This window comes from Aquarana catesbeiana, linkage group LG03, assembly GCF_042186555.1.
Source record: "Aquarana catesbeiana isolate 2022-GZ linkage group LG03, ASM4218655v1, whole genome shotgun sequence".
Classification (NCBI taxonomy): Eukaryota; Metazoa; Chordata; class Amphibia; order Anura; family Ranidae; genus Aquarana; species Aquarana catesbeiana.
This window is the reverse complement of record NC_133326.1, coordinates 302,076,245-302,096,462: the sequence shown is the minus strand read 5'-3', so window position 1 is coordinate 302,096,462 and position 20,218 is coordinate 302,076,245. Positions and strand designations below refer to the sequence as shown.

Genomic DNA, 20,218 nt, shown 5'->3' with positions numbered 1-20,218 from the left:
GAAATGGGCTTTCTTCCTTGTTTTCTTCATTACTCAAGAGTATCATTTGCAAGGATGGTAAACTGAACTCAGGTTTTTAAATAACCAGAAACAAATAATAGCTAATACGGTGACCCCAACCTCCGACCCTCCAACCGGAAAAGGCCTATCGTAGTGGGTTTCTGTGGTGTAGTGGTAAGCACGTTCGCCTCACACACGAAAGGTCCCCAGTTAGAAACCGGGCAGAAACACTGTGCACACGCTAGTGCTTTTTGCCACAATGTCGCTTTCATCACCCCCTTTCAAGCATTGTACTTTAGCGTAGACTTTCGGTTTGCAAGGCACAAAAAATTTGCAAGAATGGGTTTCTGTAGTGTAGTGGTTATCACGTTCGCCTAACACGCGAAAGGTCCCCGGTTCGAAACCGGGCAGAAACACTGTGCACACGCTAGTGCTTTTTGCTACAATATCGCTTTCAGCAACCCTTTTCAAGCATTCTACTTTAGAGTAGACTTTCCACTTGCAAGGCCCAACAAAGCAGCATGAATAGGTTTCTGTAGTGTAGTGGTTATCACGTTCGCCTCACACGCGAAAGGTCCCCGGGCAGAAACAGTGCTTACCTTTAACTTTTTCACAGTCAGGCACACTCAAAGCTCTTGCCACACCATGCCCCTCTTGCAGCCGTAAGTGAAATCTGCCAATATAAAGCACAGTTTAGGTGCAACACCTTCACTGGGAGCTCTTTTTCTTCACTGTTTATAAGTCGACCAGGAGAAATTGAAGACCCTTGCCTGAAGATGTTAGGTGAGCTGGTTTGCTGGTCCTACACAGGCAAAGTTTTGCTGCAGTGCCTATAGTGCAGACTCTGTAATAGCTGACTAGTAAAACCTGCTGACCATCGCTGTAAGTGTTTAGGAAAACTTGTTTTCTGGACCCAAAGGCAATAGGAATGCGGACTTTGGCTCTCCTGCTTAGTCAGCTGAGTTGGAAAACCTAACGACCATTGGTGTATGTTTTCCTCTGATCTGGTGAGAAAAGTGTGTGGAACAGCTAGAGGTGATATCCATGACTCAGTCTATCTTGCCAGTACTGGCTGTTTTGAGGATGCTATTTGTATCAAGCTAGGCATCTGAAATGGGCTTTCTTCCTTGTTTTCTTCATTACTCAAGAGTATCATTTGCAAGGATGGTAAACTGAACTCAGGTTTTTAAATAACCAGAAACAAATAATAGCTAATACGGTGACCCCAACCTCCGACCCTCCAACCGGAAAATGCCTATCGTGGTGGGTTTCTGTGGTGTAGTGGTTATCACGTTCGCCTCACACACGAAAGGTCCCCAGTTAGAAACCGGGCAGAAACACTGTGCACACGCTAGTGCTTTTTGCCACAATGTCGCTTTCATCACCCCCTTTCAAGCATTGTACTTTAGCGTAGACTTTCGGTTTGCAAGGCACAAAAAATCTGCAAGAATGGGTTTCTGTAGTGTAGTGGTTATCACGTTCGCCTAACACACGAAAGGTCCCCGGTTCGAAACCGGGCAGAAACACCGTGCACACGCTAGTGCTTTTTGCTACAATATCGCTTTCAGCAACCCTTTTCAAGCATTCTACTTTAGAGTAGACTTTCCATTTGCAAGGCCCAACAAAGCAGCATGGATAGGTTTCTGTAGTGTAGTGGTTATCACGTTCGCCTCACACACGAAAGGTCCCCAGTTAGAAACCGGGTAGAAACACTGTGCACACGCTAGTGCTTTTTGCCACAATGTCGCTTTCATCACCCCCTTTCAAGCATTGTACTTTAGCGTAGACTTTCGGTTTGCAAGGCACAAAAAATCTGCAAGAATGGGTTTCTGTAGTGTAGTGGTTATCACGTTCGCCTAACACGCGAAAGGTCCCCGGTTCGAAACCGGGCAGAAACACTGTGCACACGCTAGTGCTTTTTGCTACAATATCGCTTTCAGCAACCCTTTTCAAGCATTCTACTTTAGAGTAGACTTTCCACTTGCAAGGCCCAACAAAGCAGCATGAATAGGTTTCTGTAGTGTAGTGGTTATCACGTTCGCCTCACACGCGAAAGGTCCCCGGTTCGAAACCGGGCAGAAACAGTGCTTACCTTTAACTTTTTCACAGTCAGGCACACTCAAAGCTCTTGCCACACCATGCCTCTCTTGCAGCCGTAAGTGAAATCTGCCAATATAAAGCACAGTTTAGGTGCAACACCTTCACTGGGAGCTCTTTTTCTTCACTGTTTATAAGTCGACCAGGAGAAATTGAAGACCCTTGCCTGAAGATGTTAGGTGAGCTGGTTTGCTGGTCCTACACAGGCAAAGTTTTGCTGCAGTGCCTATAGTGCAGACTCTGTAATAGCTGACTAGTAAAACCTGCTGACCATCGCTGTAAGTGTTTAGGAAAACTTGTTTTCTGGACCCAAAGGCAATAGGAATGCGGACTTTGGCTCTCCTGCTTAGTCAGCTGAGTTGGAAAACCTAACGACCATTGGTGTATGTTTTCCTCTGATCTGGTGAGAAAAGTGTGTGGAACAGCTAGAGGTGATATCCATGACTCAGTCTATCTTGCCAGTACTGGCTGTTTTGAGGATGGTATTTGTATCAAGCTAGGCATCTGAAATGGGCTTTCTTCCTTGTTTTCTTCATTACTCAAGAGTATCATTTGCAAGGATGGTAAACTGAACTCAGGTTTTTAAATAACCAGAAACAAATAATAGCTAATACGGTGACCCCAACCTCCGACCCTCCAACCGGAAAAGGCCTATCGTGGTGGGTTTCTGTGGTGTAGTGGTAATCACGTTCGCCTCACACACGAAAGGTCCCCAGTTAGAAACCGGGCAGAAACACTGTGCACACGCTAGTGCTTTTTGCCACAATGTCGCTTTCATCACCCCCTTTCAAGCATTGTACTTTAGCGTAGACTTTCGGTTTGCAAGGCACAAAAAATCTGCAAGATTGGGTTTCTGTAGTGTAGTGGTTATCACGTTCGCCTAACACGCGAAAGGTCCCCGGTTCGAAACCGGGCAGAAACACTGTGCACACGCTAGTGATTTTTGCTACAATATCGCTTTCAGCAACCCTTTTCAAGCATTCTACTTTAGAGTAGACTTTCCACTTGCAAGGCCCAACAAAGCAGCATGAATAGGTTTCTGTAGTGTAGTGGTTATCACGTTCGCCTCACACGCGAAAGGTCCCCGGTTCGAAACCGGGCAGAAACAGTGCTTACCTTTAACTTTTTCACAGTCAGGCACACTCAAAGCTCTTGCCACACCATGCCCCTCTTGCAGCCGTAAGTGAAATCTGCCAATATAAAGCACAGTTTAGGTGCAACACCTTCACTGGGAGCTCTTTTTCTTCACTGTTTATAAGTCGACCAGGAGAAATTGAAGACCCTTGCCTGAAGATGTTAGGTGAGCTGGTTTGCTGGTCCTACACAGGCAAAGTTTTGCTGCAGTGCCTATAGTGCAGACTCTGTAATAGCTGACTAGTAAAACCTGCTGACCATCGCTGTAAGTGTTTAGGAAAACTTGTTTTCTGGACCCAAAGGCAATAGGAATGCGGACTTTGGCTCTCCTGCTTAGTCAGCTGAGTTGGAAAACCTAACGACCATTGGTGTATGTTTTCCTCTGATCTGGTGAGAAAAGTGTGTGGAACAGCTAGAGGTGATATCCATGACTCAGTCTATCTTGCCAGTACTGGCTATTTTGAGGATGGTATTTGTATCAAGCTAGGCATCTGAAATGGGCTTTCTTCCTTGTTTTCTTCATTACTCAAGAGTATCATTTGCAAGGATGGTAAACTGAACTCAGGTTTTTAAATAACCAGAAACAAATAATAGCTAATACGGTGACCCCAACCTCCGACCCTCCAACCGGAAAAGGCCTATCGTAGTGGGTTTCTGTGGTGTAGTGGTAATCACGTTCGCCTCACACACGAAAGGTCCCCAGTTAGAAACCGGGCAGAAACACTGTGCACACGCTAGTGCTTTTTGCCACAATGTCGCTTTCATCACCCCCTTTCAAGCATTGTACTTTAGCGTAGACTTTCGGTTTGCAAGGCACAAAAAATCTGCAAGAATGGGTTTCTGTAGTGTAGTGGTTATCACGTTCGCCTAACACACGAAAGGTCCCCGGTTCGAAACCGGGCAGAAACACCGTGCACACGCTAGTGCTTTTTGCTACAATATCGCTTTCAGCAACCCTTTTCAAGCATTCTACTTTAGAGTAGACTTTCCATTTGCAAGGCCCAACAAAGCAGCATGGATAGGTTTCTGTAGTGTAGTGGTTATCACGTTCGCCTCACACACGAAAGGTCCCCAGTTAGAAACCGGGTAGAAACACTGTGCACACGCTAGTGCTTTTTGCCACAATGTCGCTTTCATCACCCCCTTTCAAGCATTGTACTTTAGCGTAGACTTTCGGTTTGCAAGGCACAAAAAATCTGCAAGAATGGGTTTCTGTAGTGTAGTGGTTATCACGTTCGCCTAACACGCGAAAGGTCCCCGGTTCGAAACCGGGCAGAAACACTGTGCGCACGCTAGTGCTTTTTGCTACAATATCGCTTTCAGCAACCCTTTTCAAGCATTCTACTTTAGAGTAGACTTTCCACTTGCAAGGCCCAACAAAGCAGCATGAATAGGTTTCTGTAGTGTAGTGGTTATCACGTTCGCCTCACACGCGAAAGGTCCCCGGTTCGAAACCGGGCAGAAACAGTGCTTACCTTTAACTTTTTCACAGTCAGGCACACTCAAAGCTCTTGCCACACCATGCCTCTCTTGCAGCCGTAAGTGAAATCTGCCAATATAAAGCACAGTTTAGGTGCAACACCTTCACTGGGAGCTCTTTTTCTTCACTGTTTATAAGTCGACCAGGAGAAATTGAAGACCCTTGCCTGAAGATGTTAGGTGAGCTGGTTTGCTGGTCCTACACAGGCAAAGTTTTGCTGCAGTGCCTATAGTGCAGACTCTGTAATAGCTGACTAGTAAAACCTGCTGACCATCGCTGTAAGTGTTTAGGAAAACTTGTTTTCTGGACCCAAAGGCAATAGGAATGCGGACTTTGGCTCTCCTGCTTAGTCAGCTGAGTTGGAAAACCTAACGACCATTGGTGTATGTTTTCCTCTGATCTGGTGAGAAAAGTGTGTGGAACAGCTAGAGGTGATATCCATGACTCAGTCTATCTTGCCAGTACTGGCTGTTTTGAGGATGGTATTTGTATCAAGCTAGGCATCTGAAATGGGCTTTCTTCCTTGTTTTCTTCATTACTCAAGAGTATCATTTGCAAGGATGGTAAACTGAACTCAGGTTTTTAAATAACCAGAAACAAATAATAGCTAATACGGTGACCCCAACCTCCGACCCTCCAACCGGAAAAGGCCTATCGTGGTGGGTTTCTGTGGTGTAGTGGTAATCACGTTCGCCTCACACACGAAAGGTCCCCAGTTAGAAACCGGGCAGAAACACTGTGCACACGCTAGTGCTTTTTGCCACAATGTCGCTTTCATCACCCCCTTTCAAGCATTGTACTTTAGCGTAGACTTTCGGTTTGCAAGGCACAAAAAATCTGCAAGATTGGGTTTCTGTAGTGTAGTGGTTATCACGTTCGCCTAACACGCGAAAGGTCCCCGGTTCGAAACCGGGCAGAAACACTGTGCACACGCTAGTGATTTTTGCTACAATATCGCTTTCAGCAACCCTTTTCAAGCATTCTACTTTAGAGTAGACTTTCCACTTGCAAGGCCCAACAAAGCAGCATGAATAGGTTTCTGTAGTGTAGTGGTTATCACGTTCGCCTCACACGCGAAAGGTCCCCGGTTCGAAACCGGGCAGAAACAGTGCTTACCTTTAACTTTTTCACAGTCAGGCACACTCAAAGCTCTTGCCACACCATGCCCCTCTTGCAGCCGTAAGTGAAATCTGCCAATATAAAGCACAGTTTAGGTGCAACACCTTCACTGGGAGCTCTTTTTCTTCACTGTTTATAAGTCGACCAGGAGAAATTGAAGACCCTTGCCTGAAGATGTTAGGTGAGCTGGTTTGCTGGTCCTACACAGGCAAAGTTTTGCTGCAGTGCCTATAGTGCAGACTCTGTAATAGCTGACTAGTAAAACCTGCTGACCATCGCTGTAAGTGTTTAGGAAAACTTGTTTTCTGGACCCAAAGGCAATAGGAATGCGGACTTTGGCTCTCCTGCTTAGTCAGCTGAGTTGGAAAACCTAACGACCATTGGTGTATGTTTTCCTCTGATCTGGTGAGAAAAGTGTGTGGAACAGCTAGAGGTGATATCCATGACTCAGTCTATCTTGCCAGTACTGGCTATTTTGAGGATGGTATTTGTATCAAGCTAGGCATCTGAAATGGGCTTTCTTCCTTGTTTTCTTCATTACTCAAGAGTATCATTTGCAAGGATGGTAAACTGAACTCAGGTTTTTAAATAACCAGAAACAAATAATAGCTAATACGGTGACCCCAACCTCCGACCCTCCAACCGGAAAAGGCCTATCGTAGTGGGTTTCTGTGGTGTAGTGGTAATCACGTTCGCCTCACACACGAAAGGTCCCCAGTTAGAAACCGGGCAGAAACACTGTGCACACGCTAGTGCTTTTTGCCACAATGTCGCTTTCATCACCCCCTTTCAAGCATTGTACTTTAGCGTAGACTTTCGGTTTGCAAGGCACAAAAAATCTGCAAGAATGGGTTTCTGTAGTGTAGTGGTTATCACGTTCGCCTAACACACGAAAGGTCCCCGGTTCGAAACCGGGCAGAAACACCGTGCACACGCTAGTGCTTTTTGCTACAATATCGCTTTCAGCAACCCTTTTCAAGCATTCTACTTTAGAGTAGACTTTCCATTTGCAAGGCCCAACAAAGCAGCATGGATAGGTTTCTGTAGTGTAGTGGTTATCACGTTCGCCTCACACACGAAAGGTCCCCAGTTAGAAACCGGGTAGAAACACTGTGCACACGCTAGTGCTTTTTGCCACAATGTCGCTTTCATCACCCCCTTTCAAGCATTGTACTTTAGCGTAGACTTTCGGTTTGCAAGGCACAAAAAATCTGCAAGAATGGGTTTCTGTAGTGTAGTGGTTATCACGTTCGCCTAACACGCGAAAGGTCCCCGGTTCGAAACCGGGCAGAAACACTGTGCACACGCTAGTGCTTTTTGCTACAATATCGCTTTCAGCAACCCTTTTCAAGCATTCTACTTTAGAGTAGACTTTCCACTTGCAAGGCCCAACAAAGCAGCATGAATAGGTTTCTGTAGTGTAGTGGTTATCACGTTCGCCTCACACGCGAAAGGTCCCCGGTTCGAAACCGGGCAGAAACAGTGCTTACCTTTAACTTTTTCACAGTCAGGCACACTCAAAGCTCTTGCCACACCATGCCTCTCTTGCAGCCGTAAGTGAAATCTGCCAATATAAAGCACAGTTTAGGTGCAACACCTTCACTGGGAGCTCTTTTTCTTCACTGTTTATAAGTCGACCAGGAGAAATTGAAGACCCTTGCCTGAAGATGTTAGGTGAGCTGGTTTGCTGGTCCTACACAGGCAAAGTTTTGCTGCAGTGCCTATAGTGCAGACTCTGTAATAGCTGACTAGTAAAACCTGCTGACCATCGCTGTAAGTGTTTAGGAAAACTTGTTTTCTGGACCCAAAGGCAATAGGAATGCGGACTTTGGCTCTCCTGCTTAGTCAGCTGAGTTGGAAAACCTAACGACCATTGGTGTATGTTTTCCTCTGATCTGGTGAGAAAAGTGTGTGGAACAGCTAGAGGTGATATCCATGACTCAGTCTATCTTGCCAGTACTGGCTGTTTTGAGGATGGTATTTGTATCAAGCTAGGCATCTGAAATGGGCTTTCTTCCTTGTTTTCTTCATTACTCAAGAGTATCATTTGCAAGGATGGTAAACTGAACTCAGGTTTTTAAATAACCAGAAACAAATAATAGCTAATACGGTGACCCCAACCTCCGACCCTCCAACCGGAAAAGGCCTATCGTGGTGGGTTTCTGTGGTGTAGTGGTAATCACGTTCGCCTCACACACGAAAGGTCCCCAGTTAGAAACCGGGCAGAAACACTGTGCACACGCTAGTGCTTTTTGCCACAATGTCGCTTTCATCACCCCCTTTCAAGCATTGTACTTTAGCGTAGACTTTCGGTTTGCAAGGCACAAAAAATCTGCAAGATTGGGTTTCTGTAGTGTAGTGGTTATCACGTTCGCCTAACACGCGAAAGGTCCCCGGTTCGAAACCGGGCAGAAACACTGTGCACACGCTAGTGATTTTTGCTACAATATCGCTTTCAGCAACCCTTTTCAAGAATTCTACTTTAGAGTAGACTTTCCACTTGCAAGGCCCAACAAAGCAGCATGAATAGGTTTCTGTAGTGTAGTGGTTATCACGTTCGCCTCACACGCGAAAGGTCCCCGGTTCGAAACCGGGCAGAAACAGTGCTTACCTTTAACTTTTTCACAGTCAGGCACACTCAAAGCTCTTGCCACACCATGCCTCTCTTGCAGCCGTAAGTGAAATCTGCCAATATAAAGCACAGTTTAGGTGCAACACCTTCACTGGGAGCTCTTTTTCTTCACTGTTTATAAGTCGACCAGGAGAAATTGAAGACCCTTGCCTGAAGATGTTAGGTGAGCTGGTTTGCTGGTCCTACACAGGCAAAGTTTTGCTGCAGTGCCTATAGTGCAGACTCTGTAATAGCTGACTAGTAAAACCTGCTGACCATCGCTGTAAGTGTTTAGGAAAACTTGTTTTCTGGACCCAAAGGCAATAGGAATGCGGACTTTGGCTCTCCTGCTTAGTCAGCTGAGTTGGAAAACCTAACGACCATTGGTGTATGTTTTCCTCTGATCTGGTGAGAAAAGTGTGTGGAACAGCTAGAGGTGATATCCATGACTCAGTCTATCTTGCCAGTACTGGCTGTTTTGAGGATGGTATTTGTATCAAGCTAGGCATCTGAAATGGGCTTTCTTCCTTGTTTTCTTCATTACTCAAGAGTATCATTTGCAAGGATGGTAAACTGAACTCAGGTTTTTAAATAACCAGAAACAAATAATAGCTAATACGGTGACCCCAACCTCCGACCCTCCAACCGGAAAAGGCCTATCGTGGTGGGTTTCTGTGGTGTAGTGGTAATCACGTTCGCCTCACACACGAAAGGTCCCCAGTTAGAAACCGGGCAGAAACACTGTGCACACGCTAGTGCTTTTTGCCACAATGTCGCTTTCATCACCCCCTTTCAAGCATTGTACTTTAGCGTAGACTTTCGGTTTGCAAGGCACAAAAAATCTGCAAGATTGGGTTTCTGTAGTGTAGTGGTTATCACGTTCGCCTAACACGCGAAAGGTCCCCGGTTCGAAACCGGGCAGAAACACTGTGCACACGCTAGTGATTTTTGCTACAATATCGCTTTCAGCAACCCTTTTCAAGCATTCTACTTTAGAGTAGACTTTCCACTTGCAAGGCCCAACAAAGCAGCATGAATAGGTTTCTGTAGTGTAGTGGTTATCACGTTCGCCTCACACGCGAAAGGTCCCCGGTTCGAAACCGGGCAGAAACAGTGCTTACCTTTAACTTTTTCACAGTCAGGCACACTCAAAGCTCTTGCCACACCATGCCCCTCTTGCAGCCGTAAGTGAAATCTGCCAATATAAAGCACAGTTTAGGTGCAACACCTTCACTGGGAGCTCTTTTTCTTCACTGTTTATAAGTCGACCAGGAGAAATTGAAGACCCTTGCCTGAAGATGTTAGGTGAGCTGGTTTGCTGGTCCTACACAGGCAAAGTTTTGCTGCAGTGCCTATAGTGCAGACTCTGTAATAGCTGACTAGTAAAACCTGCTGACCATCGCTGTAAGTGTTTAGGAAAACTTGTTTTCTGGACCCAAAGGCAATAGGAATGCGGACTTTGGCTCTCCTGCTTAGTCAGCTGAGTTGGAAAACCTAACGACCATTGGTGTATGTTTTCCTCTGATCTGGTGAGAAAAGTGTGTGGAACAGCTAGAGGTGATATCCATGACTCAGTCTATCTTGCCAGTACTGGCTATTTTGAGGATGGTATTTGTATCAAGCTAGGCATCTGAAATGGGCTTTCTTCCTTGTTTTCTTCATTACTCAAGAGTATCATTTGCAAGGATGGTAAACTGAACTCAGGTTTTTAAATAACCAGAAACAAATAATAGCTAATACGGTGACCCCAACCTCCGACCCTCCAACCGGAAAAGGCCTATCGTAGTGGGTTTCTGTGGTGTAGTGGTAATCACGTTCGCCTCACACACGAAAGGTCCCCAGTTAGAAACCGGGCAGAAACACTGTGCACACGCTAGTGCTTTTTGCCACAATGTCGCTTTCATCACCCCCTTTCAAGCATTGTACTTTAGCGTAGACTTTCGGTTTGCAAGGCACAAAAAATCTGCAAGAATGGGTTTCTGTAGTGTAGTGGTTATCACGTTCGCCTAACACACGAAAGGTCCCCGGTTCGAAACCGGGCAGAAACACCGTGCACACGCTAGTGCTTTTTGCTACAATATCGCTTTCAGCAACCCTTTTCAAGCATTCTACTTTAGAGTAGACTTTCCATTTGCAAGGCCCAACAAAGCAGCATGGATAGGTTTCTGTAGTGTAGTGGTTATCACGTTCGCCTCACACACGAAAGGTCCCCAGTTAGAAACCGGGTAGAAACACTGTGCACACGCTAGTGCTTTTTGCCACAATGTCGCTTTCATCACCCCCTTTCAAGCATTGTACTTTAGCGTAGACTTTCGGTTTGCAAGGCACAAAAAATCTGCAAGAATGGGTTTCTGTAGTGTAGTGGTTATCACGTTCGCCTAACACGCGAAAGGTCCCCGGTTCGAAACCGGGCAGAAACACTGTGCACACGCTAGTGCTTTTTGCTACAATATCGCTTTCAGCAACCCTTTTCAAGCATTCTACTTTAGAGTAGACTTTCCACTTGCAAGGCCCAACAAAGCAGCATGAATAGGTTTCTGTAGTGTAGTGGTTATCACGTTCGCCTCACACGCGAAAGGTCCCCGGTTCGAAACCGGGCAGAAACAGTGCTTACCTTTAACTTTTTCACAGTCAGGCACACTCAAAGCTCTTGCCACACCATGCCTCTCTTGCAGCCGTAAGTGAAATCTGCCAATATAAAGCACAGTTTAGGTGCAACACCTTCACTGGGAGCTCTTTTTCTTCACTGTTTATAAGTCGACCAGGAGAAATTGAAGACCCTTGCCTGAAGATGTTAGGTGAGCTGGTTTGCTGGTCCTACACAGGCAAAGTTTTGCTGCAGTGCCTATAGTGCAGACTCTGTAATAGCTGACTAGTAAAACCTGCTGACCATCGCTGTAAGTGTTTAGGAAAACTTGTTTTCTGGACCCAAAGGCAATAGGAATGCGGACTTTGGCTCTCCTGCTTAGTCAGCTGAGTTGGAAAACCTAACGACCATTGGTGTATGTTTTCCTCTGATCTGGTGAGAAAAGTGTGTGGAACAGCTAGAGGTGATATCCATGACTCAGTCTATCTTGCCAGTACTGGCTGTTTTGAGGATGGTATTTGTATCAAGCTAGGCATCTGAAATGGGCTTTCTTCCTTGTTTTCTTCATTACTCAAGAGTATCATTTGCAAGGATGGTAAACTGAACTCAGGTTTTTAAATAACCAGAAACAAATAATAGCTAATACGGTGACCCCAACCTCCGACCCTCCAACCGGAAAAGGCCTATCGTGGTGGGTTTCTGTGGTGTAGTGGTAATCACGTTCGCCTCACACACGAAAGGTCCCCAGTTAGAAACCGGGCAGAAACACTGTGCACACGCTAGTGCTTTTTGCCACAATGTCGCTTTCATCACCCCCTTTCAAGCATTGTACTTTAGCGTAGACTTTCGGTTTGCAAGGCACAAAAAATCTGCAAGATTGGGTTTCTGTAGTGTAGTGGTTATCACGTTCGCCTAACACGCGAAAGGTCCCCGGTTCGAAACCGGGCAGAAACACTGTGCACACGCTAGTGATTTTTGCTACAATATCGCTTTCAGCAACCCTTTTCAAGAATTCTACTTTAGAGTAGACTTTCCACTTGCAAGGCCCAACAAAGCAGCATTAATAGGTTTCTGTAGTGTAGTGGTTATCACGTTCGCCTCACACGCGAAAGGTCCCCGGTTCGAAACCGGGCAGAAACAGTGCTTACCTTTAACTTTTTCACAGTCAGGCACACTCAAAGCTCTTGCCACACCATGCCCCTCTTGCAGCCGTAAGTGAAATCTGCCAATATAAAGCACAGTTTAGGTGCAACACCTTCACTGGGAGCTCTTTTTCTTCACTGTTTATAAGTCGACCAGGAGAAATTGAAGACCCTTGCCTGAAGATGTTAGGTGAGCTGGTTTGCTGGTCCTACACAGGCAAAGTTTTGCTGCAGTGCCTATAGTGCAGACTCTGTAATAGCTGACTAGTAAAACCTGCTGACCATCGCTGTAAGTGTTTAGGAAAACTTGTTTTCTGGACCCAAAGGCAATAGGAATGCGGACTTTGGCTCTCCTGCTTAGTCAGCTGAGTTGGAAAACCTAACGACCATTGGTGTATGTTTTCCTCTGATCTGGTGAGAAAAGTGTGTGGAACAGCTAGAGGTGATATCCATGACTCAGTCTATCTTGCCAGTACTGGCTATTTTGAGGATGGTATTTGTATCAAGCTAGGCATCTGAAATGGGCTTTCTTCCTTGTTTTCTTCATTACTCAAGAGTATCATTTGCAAGGATGGTAAACTGAACTCAGGTTTTTAAATAACCAGAAACAAATAATAGCTAATACGGTGACCCCAACCTCCGACCCTCCAACCGGAAAAGGCCTATCGTAGTGGGTTTCTGTGGTGTAGTGGTAATCACGTTCGCCTCACACACGAAAGGTCCCCAGTTAGAAACCGGGCAGAAACACTGTGCACACGCTAGTGCTTTTTGCCACAATGTCGCTTTCATCACCCCCTTTCAAGCATTGTACTTTAGCGTAGACTTTCGGTTTGCAAGGTACAAAAAATCTGCAAGAATGGGTTTCTGTAGTGTAGTGGTTATCACGTTCGCCTAACACGCGAAAGGTCCCCGGTTCGAAACCGGGCAGAAACACTGTGCACACGCTAGTGCTTTTTGCTACAATATCGCTTTCAGCAACCCTTTTCAAGCATTCTACTTTAGAGTAGACTTTCCACTTGCAAGGCCCAACAAAGCAGCATTAATAGGTTTCTGTAGTGTAGTGGTTATCACGTTCGCCTCACACGCGAAAGGTCCCCGGTTCGAAACCGGGCAGGAACAGTGCTTACCTTTAACTTTTTCACAGTCAGGCACACTCAAAGCTCTTGCCACACCATGCCCCTCTTGCAGCCGTAAGTGAAATCTGCCAATATAAAGCACAGTTTAGGTGCAACACCTTCACTGGGAGCTCTTTTTCTTCACTGTTTATAAGTCGACCAGGAGAAATTGAAGACCCTTGCCTGAAGATGTTAGGTGAGCTGGTTTGCTGGTCCTACACAGGCAAAGTTTTGCTGCAGTGCCTATAGTGCAGACTCTGTAATAGCTGACTAGTAAAACCTGCTGACCATCGCTGTAAGTGTTTAGGAAAACTTGTTTTCTGGACCCAAAGGCAATAGGAATGCGGACTTTGGCTCTCCTGCTTAGTCAGCTGAGTTGGAAAACCTAACGACCATTGGTGTATGTTTTCCTCTGATCTGGTGAGAAAAGTGTGTGGAACAGCTAGAGGTGATATCCATGACTCAGTCTATCTTGCCAGTACTGGCTATTTTGAGGATGGTATTTGTATCAAGCTAGGCATCTGAAATGGGCTTTCTTCCTTGTTTTCTTCATTACTCAAGAGTATCATTTGCAAGGATGGTAAACTGAACTCAGGTTTTTAAATAACCAGAAACAAATAATAGCTAATACGGTGACCCCAACCTCCGACCCTCCAACCGGAAAAGGCCTATCGTAGTGGGTTTCTGTGGTGTAGTGGTAATCACGTTCGCCTCACACACGAAAGGTCCCCAGTTAGAAACCGGGCAGAAACACTGTGCACACGCTAGTGCTTTTTGCCACAATGTCGCTTTCATCACCCCCTTTCAAGCATTGTACTTTAGCGTAGACTTTCGGTTTGCAAGGTACAAAAAATCTGCAAGAATGGGTTTCTGTAGTGTAGTGGTTATCACGTTCGCCTAACACGCGAAAGGTCCCCGGTTCGAAACCGGGCAGAAACACTGTGCACACGCTAGTGCTTTTTGCTACAATATCGCTTTCAGCAACCCTTTTCAAGCATTCTACTTTAGAGTAGACTTTCCACTTGCAAGGCCCAACAAAGCAGCATGAATAGGTTTCTGTAGTGTAGTGGTTATCACGTTCGCCTCACACGCGAAAGGTCCCCGGGCAGAAACAGTGCTTACCTTTAACTTTTTCACAGTCAGGCACACTCAAAGCTCTTGCCACACCATGCCCCTCTTGCAGCCGTAAGTGAAATCTGCCAATATAAAGCACAGTTTAGGTGCAACACCTTCACTGGGAGCTCTTTTTCTTCACTGTTTATAAGTCGACCAGGAGAAATTGAAGACCCTTGCCTGAAGATGTTAGGTGAGCTGGTTTGCTGGTCCTACACAGGCAAAGTTTTGCTGCAGTGCCTATAGTGCAGACTCTGTAATAGCTGACTAGTAAAACCTGCTGACCATCGCTGTAAGTGTTTAGGAAAACTTGTTTTCTGGACCCAAAGGCAATAGGAATGCGGACTTTGGCTCTCCTGCTTAGTCAGCTGAGTTGGAAAACCTAACGACCATTGGTGTATGTTTTCCTCTGATCTGGTGAGAAAAGTGTGTGGAACAGCTAGAGGTGATATCCATGACTCAGTCTATCTTGCCAGTACTGGCTGTTTTGAGGATGGTATTTGTATCAAGCTAGGCATCTGAAATGGGCTTTCTTCCTTGTTTTCTTCATTACTCAAGAGTATCATTTGCAAGGATGGTAAACTGAACTCAGGTTTTTAAATAACCAGAAACAAATAATAGCTAATACGGTGACCCCAACCTCCGACCCTCCAACCGGAAAATGCCTATCGTGGTGGGTTTCTGTGGTGTAGTGGTTATCACGTTCGCCTCACACACGAAAGGTCCCCAGTTAGAAACCGGGCAGAAACACTGTGCACACGCTAGTGCTTTTTGCCACAATGTCGCTTTCATCACCCCCTTTCAAGCATTGTACTTTAGCGTAGACTTTCGGTTTGCAAGGCACAAAAAATCTGCAAGAATGGGTTTCTGTAGTGTAGTGGTTATCACGTTCGCCTAACACACGAAAGGTCCCCGGTTCGAAACCGGGCAGAAACACCGTGCACACGCTAGTGCTTTTTGCTACAATATCGCTTTCAGCAACCCTTTTCAAGCATTCTACTTTAGAGTAGACTTTCCATTTGCAAGGCCCAACAAAGCAGCATGGATAGGTTTCTGTAGTGTAGTGGTTATCACGTTCGCCTCACACACGAAAGGTCCCCAGTTAGAAACCGGGCAGAAACACTGTGCACACGCTAGTGCTTTTTGCCACAATGTCGCTTTCATCACCCCCTTTCAAGCATTGTACTTTAGCGTAGACTTTCGGTTTGCAAGGCACAAAATATCTGCAAGATTGGGTTTCTGTAGTGTAGTGGTTATCACGTTCGCCTAACACGCGAAAGGTCCCCGGTTCGAAACCGGGCAGAAACACTGTGCACACGCTAGTGATTTTTGCTACAATATCGCTTTCAGCAACCCTTTTCAAGCATTCTACTTTAGAGTAGACTTTCCACTTGCAAGGCCCAACAAAGCAGCATGAATAGGTTTCTGTAGTGTAGTGGTTATCACGTTCGCCTCACACGCGAAAGGTCCCCGGTTCGAAACCGGGCAGAAACAGTGCTTACCTTTAACTTTTTCACAGTCAGGCACACTCAAAGCTCTTGCCACACCATGCCCCTCTTGCAGCCGTAAGTGAAATCTGCCAATATAAAGCACAGTTTAGGTGCAACACCTTCACTGGGAGCTCTTTTTCTTCACTGTTTATAAGTCGACCAGGAGAAATTGAAGACCCTTGCCTGAAGATGTTAGGTGAGCTGGTTTGCTGGTCCTACACAGGCAAAGTTTTGCTGCAGTGCCTATAGTGCAGACTCTGTAATAGCTGACTAGTAAAACCTGCTGACCATCGCTGTAAGTGTTTAGGAAAACTTGTTTTCTGGACCCAAAGGCAATAGGAATGCGGACTTTGGCTCTCCTGCTTAGTCAGCTGAGTTGGAAAACCTAACGACCATTGGTGTATGTTTTCCTCTGATCTGGTGAGAAAAGTGTGTGGAACAGCTAGAGGTGATATCCATGACTCAGTCTATCTTGCCAGTACTGGCTGTTTTGAGGATGGTATTTGTATCAAGCTAGGCATCTGAAATGGGCTTTCTTCCTTGTTTTCTTCATTACTCAAGAGTATCATTTGCAAGGATGGTAAACTGAACTCAGGTTTTTAAATAACCAGAAACAAATAATAGCTAATACGGTGACCCCAACCTCCGACCCTCCAACCGGAAAATGCCTATCGTGGTGGGTTTCTGTGGTGTAGTGGTTATCACGTTCGCCTCACACACGAAAGGTCCCCAGTTAGAAACCGGGCAGAAACACTGTGCACACGCTAGTGCTTTTTGCCACAATGTCGCTTTCATCACCCCCTTTCAAGCATTGTACTTTAGCGTAGACTTTCGGTTTGCAAGGCACAAAAAATCTGCAAGAATGGGTTTCTGTAGTGTAGTGGTTATCACGTTCGCCTAACACACGAAAGGTCCCCGGTTCGAAACCGGGCAGAAACACCGTGCACACGCTAGTGCTTTTTGCTACAATATCGCTTTCAGCAACCCTTTTCAAGCATTCTACTTTAGAGTAGACTTTCCATTTGCAAGGCCCAACAAAGCAGCATGGATAGGTTTCTGTAGTGTAGTGGTTATCACGTTCGCCTCACACACGAAAGGTCCCCAGTTAGAAACCGGGCAGAAACACTGTGCACACGCTAGTGCTTTTTGCCACAATGTCGCTTTCATCACCCCCTTTCAAGCATTGTACTTTAGCGTAGACTTTCGGTTTGCAAGGCACAAAAAATCTGCAAGATTGGGTTTCTGTAGTGTAGTGGTTATCACGTTCGCCTAACACGCGAAAGGTCCCCGGTTCGAAACCGGGCAGAAACACTGTGCACACGCTAGTGATTTTTGCTACAATATCGCTTTCAGCAACCCTTTTCAAGCATTCTACTTTAGAGTAGACTTTCCACTTGCAAGGCCCAACAAAGTAGCATGAATAGGTTTCTGTAGTGTAGTGGTTATCACGTTCGCCTCACACGCGAAAGGTCCCCGGTTCGAAACCGGGCAGAAACAGTGCTTACCTTTAACTTTTTCACAGTCAGGCACACTCAAAGCTCTTGCCACACCATGCCCCTCTTGCAGCCGTAAGTGAAATCTGCCAATATAAAGCACAGTTTAGGTGCAACACCTTCACTGGGAGCTCTTTTTCTTCACTGTTTATAAGTCGACCAGGAGAAATTGAAGACCCTTGCCTGAAGATGTTAGGTGAGCTGGTTTGCTGGTCCTACACAGGCAAAGTTTTGCTGCAGTGCCTATAGTGCAGACTCTGTAATAGCTGACTAGTAAAACCTGCTGACCATCGCTGTAAGTGTTTAGGAAAACTTGTTTTCTGGACCCAAAGGCAATAGGAATGCGGACTTTGGCTCTCCTGCTTAGTCAGCTGAGTTGGAAAACCTAACGACCATTGGTGTATGTTTTCCTCTGATCTGGTGAGAAAAGTGTGTGGAACAGCTAGAGGTGATATCCATGACTCAGTCTATCTTGCCAGTACTGGCTGTTTTGAGGATGGTATTTGTATCAAGCTAGGCATCTGAAATGGGCTTTCTTCCTTGTTTTCTTCATTACTCAAGAGTATCATTTGCAAGGATGGTAAACTGAACTCAGGTTTTTAAATAACCAGAAACAAATAATAGCTAATACGGTGACCCCAACCTCCGACCCTCCAACCGGAAAATGCCTATCGTGGTGGGTTTCTGTGGTGTAGTGGTTATCACGTTCGCCTCACACACGAAAGGTCCCCAGTTAGAAACCGGGCAGAAACACTGTGCACACGCTAGTGCTTTTTGCCACAATGTCGCTTTCATCACCCCCTTTCAAGCATTGTACTTTAGCGTAGACTTTCGGTTTGCAAGGCACAAAAAATCTGCAAGAATGGGTTTCTGTAGTGTAGTGGTTATCACGTTCGCCTAACACACGAAAGGTCCCCGGTTCGAAACCGGGCAGAAACACCGTGCACACGCTAGTGCTTTTTGCTACAATATCGCTTTCAGCAACCCTTTTCAAGCATTCTACTTTAGAGTAGACTTTCCATTTGCAAGGCCCAACAAAGCAGCATGGATAGGTTTCTGTAGTGTAGTGGTTATCACGTTCGCCTCACACACGAAAGGTCCCCAGTTAGAAACCGGGCAGAAACACTGTGCACACGCTAGTGCTTTTTGCCACAATGTCGCTTTCATCACCCCCTTTCAAGCATTGTACTTTAGCGTAGACTTTCGGTTTGCAAGGCACAAAAAATCTGCAAGATTGGGTTTCTGTAGTGTAGTGGTTATCACGTTCGCCTAACACGCGAAAGGTCCCCGGTTCGAAACCGGGCAGAAACACTGTGCACACGCTAGTGATTTTTGCTACAATATCGCTTTCAGCAACCCTTTTCAAGCATTCTACTTTAGAGTAGACTTTCCACTTGCAAGGCCCAACAAAGCAGCATGAATAGGTTTCTGTAGTGTAGTGGTTATCACGTTCGCCTCACACGCGAAAGGTCCCCGGTTCGAAACCGGGCAGAAACAGTGCTTACCTTTAACTTTTTCACAGTCAGGCACACTCAAAGCTCTTGCCACACCATGCCCCTCTTGCAGCCGTAAGTGAAATCTGCCAATATAAAGCACAGTTTAGGTGCAACACCTTCACTGGGAGCTCTTTTTCTTCACTGTTTATAAGTCGACCAGGAGAAATTGAAGACCCTTGCCTGAAGATGTTAGGTGAGCTGGTTTGCTGGTCCTACACAGGCAAAGTTTTGCTGCAGTGCCTATAGTGCAGACTCTGTAATAGCTGACTAGTAAAACCTGCTGACCATCGCTGTAAGTGTTTAGGAAAACTTGTTTTCTGGACCCAAAGGCAATAGGAATGCGGACTTTGGCTCTCCTGCTTAGTCAGCTGAGTTGGAAAACCTAACGACCATTGGTGTATGTTTTCCTCTGATCTGGTGAGAAAAGTGTGTGGAACAGCTAGAGGTGATATCCATGACTCAGTCTATCTTGCCAGTACTGGCTATTTTGAGGATGGTATTTGTATCAAGCTAGGCATCTGAAATGGGCTTTCTTCCTTGTTTTCTTCATTACTCAAGAGTATCATTTGCAAGGATGGTAAACTGAACTCAGGTTTTTAAATAACCAGAAACAAATAATAGCTAATACGGTGACCCCAACCTCCGACCCTCCAACCGGAAAAGGCCTATCGTAGTGGGTTTCTGTGGTGTAGTGGTAATCACGTTCGCCTCACACACGAAAGGTCCCCAGTTAGAAACCGGGCAGAAACACTGTGCACACGCTAGTGCTTTTTGCCACAATGTCGCTTTCATCACCCCCTTTCAAGCATTGTACTTTAGCGTAGACTTTCGGTTTGCAAGGCACAAAAAATCTGCAAGAATGGGTTTCTGTAGTGTAGTGGTTATCACGTTCGCCTAACACGCGAAAGGTCCCCGGTTCGAAACCGGGCAGAAACACTGTGCACACGCTAGTGCTTTTTGCTACAATATCGCTTTCAGCAACCCTTTTCAAGCATTCTACTTTAGAGTAGACTTTCCACTTGCAAGGCCCAACAAAGCAGCTTGAATAGGTTTCTGTAGTGTAGTGGTTATCACGTTCGCCTAACACGCGAAAGGTCCCCGGTTCGAAACCGGGCAGAAACACTGTGCACACGCTAGTCCTTTTTGCTACAATATCGCTTTCAAGCATTCTACTTTAGAGTAGACTTTCCATTTGCAAGGCCCAACAAAGCAGCATGAATAGGTTTCTGTAGTGTGGTGGTTATCACGTTCGCCTCACACGCGAAAGGTCCCCGGTTCGAAACCGGGCAGAAACAGTTCTTACCTTTAACTTTTTCACAGTCAGGCACACTCAAAGCTCTT

The 20,218-nt window shown here is 45.8% G+C and overlaps 30 non-coding genes across 30 annotated transcripts; all 30 read left to right on the top strand.

Moving 5' to 3' along the window:
* Window positions 1-343: 343 nt before the first annotated feature.
* Window positions 344-416, top strand: TRNAV-AAC (transfer RNA valine (anticodon AAC)). Its single transcript has one exon. It is a non-coding gene; the product is annotated as a tRNA-Val (tRNA).
* A 1,409-nt stretch (window positions 417-1,825) lies between these two features.
* TRNAV-AAC (transfer RNA valine (anticodon AAC)) lies at window positions 1,826-1,898 on the top strand. The gene has a single exon. It is a non-coding gene; the product is annotated as a tRNA-Val (tRNA).
* A 113-nt stretch (window positions 1,899-2,011) lies between these two features.
* On the top strand, window positions 2,012-2,084 carry TRNAV-CAC (transfer RNA valine (anticodon CAC)). Its single transcript has one exon. It is a non-coding gene; the product is annotated as a tRNA-Val (tRNA).
* Window positions 2,085-2,946: 862 nt separating this feature from the next.
* TRNAV-AAC (transfer RNA valine (anticodon AAC)) lies at window positions 2,947-3,019 on the top strand. Its single transcript has one exon. It is a non-coding gene; the product is annotated as a tRNA-Val (tRNA).
* A 113-nt stretch (window positions 3,020-3,132) lies between these two features.
* On the top strand, window positions 3,133-3,205 carry TRNAV-CAC (transfer RNA valine (anticodon CAC)). The gene has a single exon. It is a non-coding gene; the product is annotated as a tRNA-Val (tRNA).
* Window positions 3,206-4,439: 1,234 nt separating this feature from the next.
* On the top strand, window positions 4,440-4,512 carry TRNAV-AAC (transfer RNA valine (anticodon AAC)). The gene has a single exon. It is a non-coding gene; the product is annotated as a tRNA-Val (tRNA).
* Window positions 4,513-4,625: 113 nt separating this feature from the next.
* On the top strand, window positions 4,626-4,698 carry TRNAV-CAC (transfer RNA valine (anticodon CAC)). Its single transcript has one exon. It is a non-coding gene; the product is annotated as a tRNA-Val (tRNA).
* Window positions 4,699-5,560: 862 nt separating this feature from the next.
* TRNAV-AAC (transfer RNA valine (anticodon AAC)) lies at window positions 5,561-5,633 on the top strand. The gene has a single exon. It is a non-coding gene; the product is annotated as a tRNA-Val (tRNA).
* Window positions 5,634-5,746: 113 nt separating this feature from the next.
* Window positions 5,747-5,819, top strand: TRNAV-CAC (transfer RNA valine (anticodon CAC)). Its single transcript has one exon. It is a non-coding gene; the product is annotated as a tRNA-Val (tRNA).
* Window positions 5,820-7,053: 1,234 nt separating this feature from the next.
* Window positions 7,054-7,126, top strand: TRNAV-AAC (transfer RNA valine (anticodon AAC)). Its single transcript has one exon. It is a non-coding gene; the product is annotated as a tRNA-Val (tRNA).
* A 113-nt stretch (window positions 7,127-7,239) lies between these two features.
* On the top strand, window positions 7,240-7,312 carry TRNAV-CAC (transfer RNA valine (anticodon CAC)). The gene has a single exon. It is a non-coding gene; the product is annotated as a tRNA-Val (tRNA).
* Window positions 7,313-8,174: 862 nt separating this feature from the next.
* On the top strand, window positions 8,175-8,247 carry TRNAV-AAC (transfer RNA valine (anticodon AAC)). Its single transcript has one exon. It is a non-coding gene; the product is annotated as a tRNA-Val (tRNA).
* Window positions 8,248-8,360: 113 nt separating this feature from the next.
* TRNAV-CAC (transfer RNA valine (anticodon CAC)) lies at window positions 8,361-8,433 on the top strand. Its single transcript has one exon. It is a non-coding gene; the product is annotated as a tRNA-Val (tRNA).
* An 862-nt stretch (window positions 8,434-9,295) lies between these two features.
* Window positions 9,296-9,368, top strand: TRNAV-AAC (transfer RNA valine (anticodon AAC)). The gene has a single exon. It is a non-coding gene; the product is annotated as a tRNA-Val (tRNA).
* Window positions 9,369-9,481: 113 nt separating this feature from the next.
* TRNAV-CAC (transfer RNA valine (anticodon CAC)) lies at window positions 9,482-9,554 on the top strand. The gene has a single exon. It is a non-coding gene; the product is annotated as a tRNA-Val (tRNA).
* Window positions 9,555-10,788: 1,234 nt separating this feature from the next.
* On the top strand, window positions 10,789-10,861 carry TRNAV-AAC (transfer RNA valine (anticodon AAC)). The gene has a single exon. It is a non-coding gene; the product is annotated as a tRNA-Val (tRNA).
* A 113-nt stretch (window positions 10,862-10,974) lies between these two features.
* TRNAV-CAC (transfer RNA valine (anticodon CAC)) lies at window positions 10,975-11,047 on the top strand. Its single transcript has one exon. It is a non-coding gene; the product is annotated as a tRNA-Val (tRNA).
* Window positions 11,048-11,909: 862 nt separating this feature from the next.
* Window positions 11,910-11,982, top strand: TRNAV-AAC (transfer RNA valine (anticodon AAC)). Its single transcript has one exon. It is a non-coding gene; the product is annotated as a tRNA-Val (tRNA).
* Window positions 11,983-12,095: 113 nt separating this feature from the next.
* On the top strand, window positions 12,096-12,168 carry TRNAV-CAC (transfer RNA valine (anticodon CAC)). Its single transcript has one exon. It is a non-coding gene; the product is annotated as a tRNA-Val (tRNA).
* An 862-nt stretch (window positions 12,169-13,030) lies between these two features.
* TRNAV-AAC (transfer RNA valine (anticodon AAC)) lies at window positions 13,031-13,103 on the top strand. Its single transcript has one exon. It is a non-coding gene; the product is annotated as a tRNA-Val (tRNA).
* Window positions 13,104-13,216: 113 nt separating this feature from the next.
* TRNAV-CAC (transfer RNA valine (anticodon CAC)) lies at window positions 13,217-13,289 on the top strand. The gene has a single exon. It is a non-coding gene; the product is annotated as a tRNA-Val (tRNA).
* An 862-nt stretch (window positions 13,290-14,151) lies between these two features.
* Window positions 14,152-14,224, top strand: TRNAV-AAC (transfer RNA valine (anticodon AAC)). The gene has a single exon. It is a non-coding gene; the product is annotated as a tRNA-Val (tRNA).
* Window positions 14,225-15,633: 1,409 nt separating this feature from the next.
* Window positions 15,634-15,706, top strand: TRNAV-AAC (transfer RNA valine (anticodon AAC)). The gene has a single exon. It is a non-coding gene; the product is annotated as a tRNA-Val (tRNA).
* A 113-nt stretch (window positions 15,707-15,819) lies between these two features.
* On the top strand, window positions 15,820-15,892 carry TRNAV-CAC (transfer RNA valine (anticodon CAC)). The gene has a single exon. It is a non-coding gene; the product is annotated as a tRNA-Val (tRNA).
* Window positions 15,893-17,126: 1,234 nt separating this feature from the next.
* Window positions 17,127-17,199, top strand: TRNAV-AAC (transfer RNA valine (anticodon AAC)). The gene has a single exon. It is a non-coding gene; the product is annotated as a tRNA-Val (tRNA).
* Window positions 17,200-17,312: 113 nt separating this feature from the next.
* On the top strand, window positions 17,313-17,385 carry TRNAV-CAC (transfer RNA valine (anticodon CAC)). The gene has a single exon. It is a non-coding gene; the product is annotated as a tRNA-Val (tRNA).
* A 1,234-nt stretch (window positions 17,386-18,619) lies between these two features.
* On the top strand, window positions 18,620-18,692 carry TRNAV-AAC (transfer RNA valine (anticodon AAC)). Its single transcript has one exon. It is a non-coding gene; the product is annotated as a tRNA-Val (tRNA).
* A 113-nt stretch (window positions 18,693-18,805) lies between these two features.
* On the top strand, window positions 18,806-18,878 carry TRNAV-CAC (transfer RNA valine (anticodon CAC)). Its single transcript has one exon. It is a non-coding gene; the product is annotated as a tRNA-Val (tRNA).
* An 862-nt stretch (window positions 18,879-19,740) lies between these two features.
* On the top strand, window positions 19,741-19,813 carry TRNAV-AAC (transfer RNA valine (anticodon AAC)). Its single transcript has one exon. It is a non-coding gene; the product is annotated as a tRNA-Val (tRNA).
* Window positions 19,814-19,926: 113 nt separating this feature from the next.
* On the top strand, window positions 19,927-19,999 carry TRNAV-AAC (transfer RNA valine (anticodon AAC)). The gene has a single exon. It is a non-coding gene; the product is annotated as a tRNA-Val (tRNA).
* Window positions 20,000-20,218: the final 219 nt, after the last annotated feature.